Here is a 6000-nt window from a genome sequence, read left to right on the forward strand (position 1 = left end):
TTTTAAAAACACTTTTCTTTTATTGGTCGGATGAAATATGCTAATTTTTTGAGATAGGAAATTTGGGTTTTCATGAGCTGTATGCCAAAATCATCAATATTAAAACAATAAAAGGCTTGAACTACTTCAGTTGTGTGTATTTGAATCTAAAATATACGAAAGTCTAATGTTTATCAGTACATTACAGAAAATAATGAACTTTATCACAATATGCTAATTTTCTGAGAAGATCCTGTATATATATATATATATATATATATATATATATATATATATATATATATACTATCCCCACCCTCCCTCCTCCCACCAGCCAATCACTGTGATCAGCTGTCATAGGCATCAGCCTATGACAGCGGATTACCCCTGGGCCTCCCAGGGAACAGCCGTGTCACACGGCTGTCCCCAGTACAATGCTCCCTTAGATAGTACCGCTGTTCGCAGCTCTGTCATCCAAGCGTAGATGCGCGTATTGTCACGTGCGATCTCCTGCTAAAAATGCCCCCAGGACTGCACACCAATCTGCATGAAGCGGTCCTGGGGCTGCCGCCACGTCATTATGACCTTTGGCAGTTGGGTCCTAACAAAATATGGGGCACCACAACAAATAGCATAAAGGGTATGAACATTGGCGGCCACCATCAAAGTTTTGTGGGGGGGGGGGTCATGATTTACAGTTACACTCCTCACTCTCACTATGGTTTATGTGCTTCATGTGGGGTTATAAACTTGAGAGCTACAGTGGGATGCGAAAGTTTGGGCAACCTTTTTAATCATCATGATTTTCCTGTATAAATCTTTGGTTATTAAGATAAAGAAATGTCAGTTAAATATATCATATAGAAGACACACACAGTGATATTTCAGAAGGGAAATGAAGTTTTTTGGATTTACAGAAAGTGCTCAATAATTGTTTAAACAAAATTAGGCAGGTGCATAAATTTGAGCACCACAAAAAAAAAAAATCCATATTTAGTAGATCCTCCTTTTGCAGAAATTACAGCCTCTAAATGCTTCCTGTAGGTTCAAATGAGAGTCTGGATTCTGGTTGAAGGTATTTTGGACCAATCCTCTTTCCAAAACATCTCTTGTTCATTCAGGTTTGATGGCTTCTGAGCATGGACAGATGTCTTTAATGCACACCGCAGATTTTCAATTATATTCAGGTCTGAGGACTAAGATGGCCATTCCAGAATGTTGTACTTGTTCCTCTGCATGAATGCCTTAGTGGATTTTGAGCAGTGTTTAGAGTCGTTGTCTTGTTGAAAGATCCAGCCCCGGTGCTACTTCAGCTTTGTCACTGATGCCTGGACATTGGTCTCCAGAATCTGCTGATACCAAGTGGGATCCATGCGTCCCTTAACTTTGACAAGATTCCCAGTACCTGCACTGGCCACCCAGCCCCACAGCATGCTTGAACCACAACCATATTTTACTGTAGGTAGCAGGTGTTTTTCTGGGAATGCTGTGTTGTTTTTCCTCCATGCATAACACCCGTTGTTATGGCTAAATAACTCAATTTTAGTTTCATCAGTCCACAGCAACTTACTCCAAAATGAAGCTGGCTTTTCCAAGTGCGCTTTAGCATACCTCAAGCAGCTTTGTTTGTGCTGTGGGTGGAGAAAAGGCTTCCTCTGCATCACTCTTGCATACAACATCTCCTTGTGTAGAGTATGTCGCATGGTTGAACAATGCACAGTGACTCCATCTGCAGCAAGATGATGTTGTAGGCCTTTGGTGCTGGTCTGTGGGTTGACTCTGACTGTTTTCACGATACATCGCTTCAGTCTATCCGAAATTTTTCTTGGTCTGCCACTTCGAGCCTTAACTTGAACTGAGCTTGTGGTCTTCCATTTCCTCAATATGTTCCTAACTGTGGAAACAGACAGCTGAAATCTCTGAGACAGCTTTCTGTAGCCTTCCCCTAAACCATGATGGTAAACAATCTTTGTCTTCAGGTCATTTGAGAGTTGTTTTAAAACCCCCATGTTGCTACTCTTCAGAGAAAATTAAAAGAAGAGGTAAACTTACAATTGACACCCTTAAATACTCATTCTCATAATTGGATTCACCTATGTATGTAAGTCAGGGATCACTAAGCTTACCAAGCCAATTTGAGTTCCAATAATTAGTTCTAATGGTTTTGGAATCAATAAAATGACGAATGTATGCACCTGCCTAATTTTATTTAAACAATTATTGCACACTTTCTGTGAATCCAATAAACTTCTTTTCACTTGTCAAATATCACTCTGTGTGTCTCCTATATGATATATTTAACTGACATTTTTTTATCATAAAAACCAACAATTTATACAGAAAATCACACTTTCATATCCCACTGTATATATAAGAAATTCAAGACACTGTACAGTCATGACATTCAATAGTAGAAATACAAATGCATACATAGTTAATGTGTAGTTTAGGATATCTCTAAAGTTGGCACATATTCATGTTAAATTACAGAAGTATGAGAAACACTAGGAGGAGGTCCCTTTGAGCTTCCAATTTAGAGGGTAGTGGAGAGGAAACAATAGGGAAGGAAAAATGGGGGTTAATGGGTGAGGGGACAATGGGCTAAAGGAAAGTAGAAGATAGGTAATAGGAAAAAGATGAATTACAGAAACTGATATAACAAGCAGGGTATTTTATTGACCACATCCTGATTCCTGACCCCTCTTCAAAGTTCAATTTGAATAATTTTAAACATCTGTACATACCTTTACTGAGAGATGGCCCAAAAGACTTACAAGGAAGATGATCAGGACTGCACTAGTCAGAAGACATATCTGGTACACTTTTGTGGATGTCATAGTCTGAAAAGAATAATTACTTTTATTACAATGGTATGATAATAATAATAATACAAATAAAAAAACAACATTCTATGGACCAGTTTCCCTGTGGCCACTGCAGCGCTATTCTACTTTCACCCTATGTACTCTAATTTGCCTACTAACCCTCCCCTATCTATAACTATTACTAACCTCCCACCACCTACTCCTAACCCTAACTCACCACTATTTACTCCAAACACGAATCATCCTCCACCTACTGCTAACCCTAAACCTGGTAATTAACCGCCTAAGCCAGCCAATAATTAAAAAGCCTGGAGTTTGGTTACAATATTGCCAAACTCTGGTGTGCTACTGCACCCAGTTCTGTGGCTGTACAGCCACTCAAAAACAACTGCTTGCCTCCGTTCTGTAGTGTTCTACTACATAGTAGTATACCTTCACTACTGCTCTTTTGATTGGGTGCCTTAGGCACCCATAAATCACCTGCTTTAGCTTGTAATGGAACAAGTTAACATGAGCGCCAATGCACCCAAAATTCCTGGGCCGCGATCATGCCCAAATTTACCACTTCAGTTGTTTTCTGCCAAACTTAGAAACAGCTCTAATTGCCCATAAGTCTTTAGGTATCAGGACCTTCTTTTTTTTTTTACAATTCATGGATATTACTTTGCCTGTGGAAACTGTTGCTTAATGTCGAACAGTGAGTAAACCTGTTTCATCATATATGTTCTTAGTCAGGACTGTCTCACCCACTGGGGTCTAGTGACAATTTGTAAACATAACTCTTAGTTGAAAGATCTAGGTTTTTAATGTTTTTGAGATGCACAATCTTGCAGTGATCCGAGGCAGCCCTAAATATTTTGCACACACTTTTAGGATGTAAGGAGTTTGTATACCATCCTTCAGTTCCTAACGGGGGAATAATGTTGGTGAGTATTACTCTACTGTTTCTCCATTTGAAATGTAAAGCTGGCCATACACTGGCCCGATTTGCCGCCGTTCGACAGCAGATTCGATCACTGGGATCGAATCTGCTGCCAATCGTTCGCACTAAACGCACCCGCCGATCCGATTTCCTCAAAAAATCGGATCGGTCCGTCGATCGCGCCGTGTGGGAAATTACCGTCGATCGCCCGCGGGTAGGGAGCGCGTCGCTAGCGGCGGCCAATCCGATACAGGTATACATTACCTGACACCGGCTCCCGGGCATCTTCTCCGCGCTGCATCGATCTGTTCCTGCTCCATCCCAGCGTACATTAACTATTAACTTCCTGTGTCACTCCAGTGACCAGGAAGTTCAAATAGAGGGCGCTCTATTTGAACTTCCTGGTCACGGAGTGACACAGTGTACGCTGGGATGCGGTGCGGGATGCTGGGATGCGGTGCAGCACAGAGAAGAGGACCCGGAGCCAGCTTCGGGTAATGTATACTGGGGGGGGGGGGGGGGGCGACAGGCGGCAGGAGCAGCTCAACAGATTGTGAACGGTTTCAGGCTGAAATCGATTCACAATCTGGTTGCAGTAAAGGCAGCCATATGATCCCTCTCTAATCAGATTCGATCAGATAGGGATCTGTCAGTTGGTCGATCTAATGGCAAATCGACCAGTGTATGGCTACCTTAAGGCCATAAGGGATTATTGATGCATATTTGCATAGAGGAATTTTGTGGGGTGTTTACAGTAAAAATGTTGGCGTACAAAGTAGTAGTACTTATTATGGGTGCTGGGGCGTTACTATAGGGGAAGCAGCTCTGCAACCCCCAAGGCTGCACAGAGTTGCGGGAGGGGGGCTCCAGATACTTACTCTTCCTCCCTTTGATACCATAGTCCATCCTGCAGATTTGGTGCTGTAATAGCCACTAGTGGTGCTGATTTCCGATTCTGCAGAAATTCCGATTTTCAAAAATGCCAATTACCGATACCTCGGAGTACCAACGGTAATCCGATTTCCGATTCCAATTTCCGACACTTGTGAATAGTTACTTTAATCAGCCAAATACTTCTGACTTGGAAGCATTGGACCAATCTGCGAAAGCAGAATCTTCCTGCAAAAATTGCATTGGTGCAGTAATTATAGACCAATCACAAGACTCAAATACTACCGAGTATTTTTCACACCTTCTGATTGGTCTAAAATGTTTCTTGTTTTCTGATTTTCGTGGTAAATTTACTGCAGCAATGCGATTTCAACAGAAAAATTGTGCATTCTCTGATTGGTCCAATGCTTCCACATTCTGTGACTGGGCTAAAATTACCAAGTTAAGGTAAATCAGATTTCCACGGAAAAACGATTACCAAATGGTGATTACCAAGTTCAGATTTTCCGAGACATTACCTGGGCACGAGGTGTCCACGCTCGGTTGTGTTGTATTGCGCAGAAGCAAATATCATAGATTTGTACTGTGATCACGCGCCTACAACAGCGACTGTATATGCGCTTGTGTGTGTTATGGTTTAGGGAGTATAATTGGGTTGGGGAACACGCCTGGACTCCGGGACTTTGCTGAGACCAACAGACATGATGGATTGTGTAGCCAGGTGTTTTCCCCTACGGAGGATTGACGGAGTCCCCTCTTCCTTGGGTGATATGGACATATATTACAATGGGCAAACACCAACTAAATAACAACTAAATGAAAACTGTAAAACATAAGTAATTTTATTAATTACGTTATTTTCACTACAGTTCCTCTTTAAGGGCTAAAATCGATTAAAAGATCATACTAACATTTTTACTTCTACTTATGCTCGTTTAGCTTTTAATTACCAAAACTGTTATATGAAAAATCTTTGTTCTGAGATTACACTGGGTCCAGCCCCATTTCTAGGGGCAGGCAAGGGGGGGTGATGGAGGGGGGAGCAGTGAGCAAACTGGGTCTCAGTCATAGGGAGAGGGGCCTCGACTCCTCCCTTGCTCTCCTTGGGTCCCTCCTCCATGCCCCCCCCCCCTCCATTGCAGAAATGTATGGCAGCGGCAAGTGGTCTTAGTAAAAACTCACCTCCTTCTGTCCTCAATGCGAGATTCACATACTGTTGGGCTAATCTACACTGGGGCACCTATAGCTAGATAACCTACACTGGGGCACCTATAACTAGATAACCTACACTGGGGCACCTATAGCTGGCTAACCTATACTGGGGCACCTGTATCTGGCTAACCTATACTGGGGCACCTATACCTGGCTAACCTATCCTGGGGC

Source organism: Hyperolius riggenbachi, chromosome 12 (assembly GCF_040937935.1).
Source record: "Hyperolius riggenbachi isolate aHypRig1 chromosome 12, aHypRig1.pri, whole genome shotgun sequence".
In the NCBI taxonomy this organism is placed as follows: Eukaryota; Metazoa; Chordata; class Amphibia; order Anura; family Hyperoliidae; genus Hyperolius; species Hyperolius riggenbachi.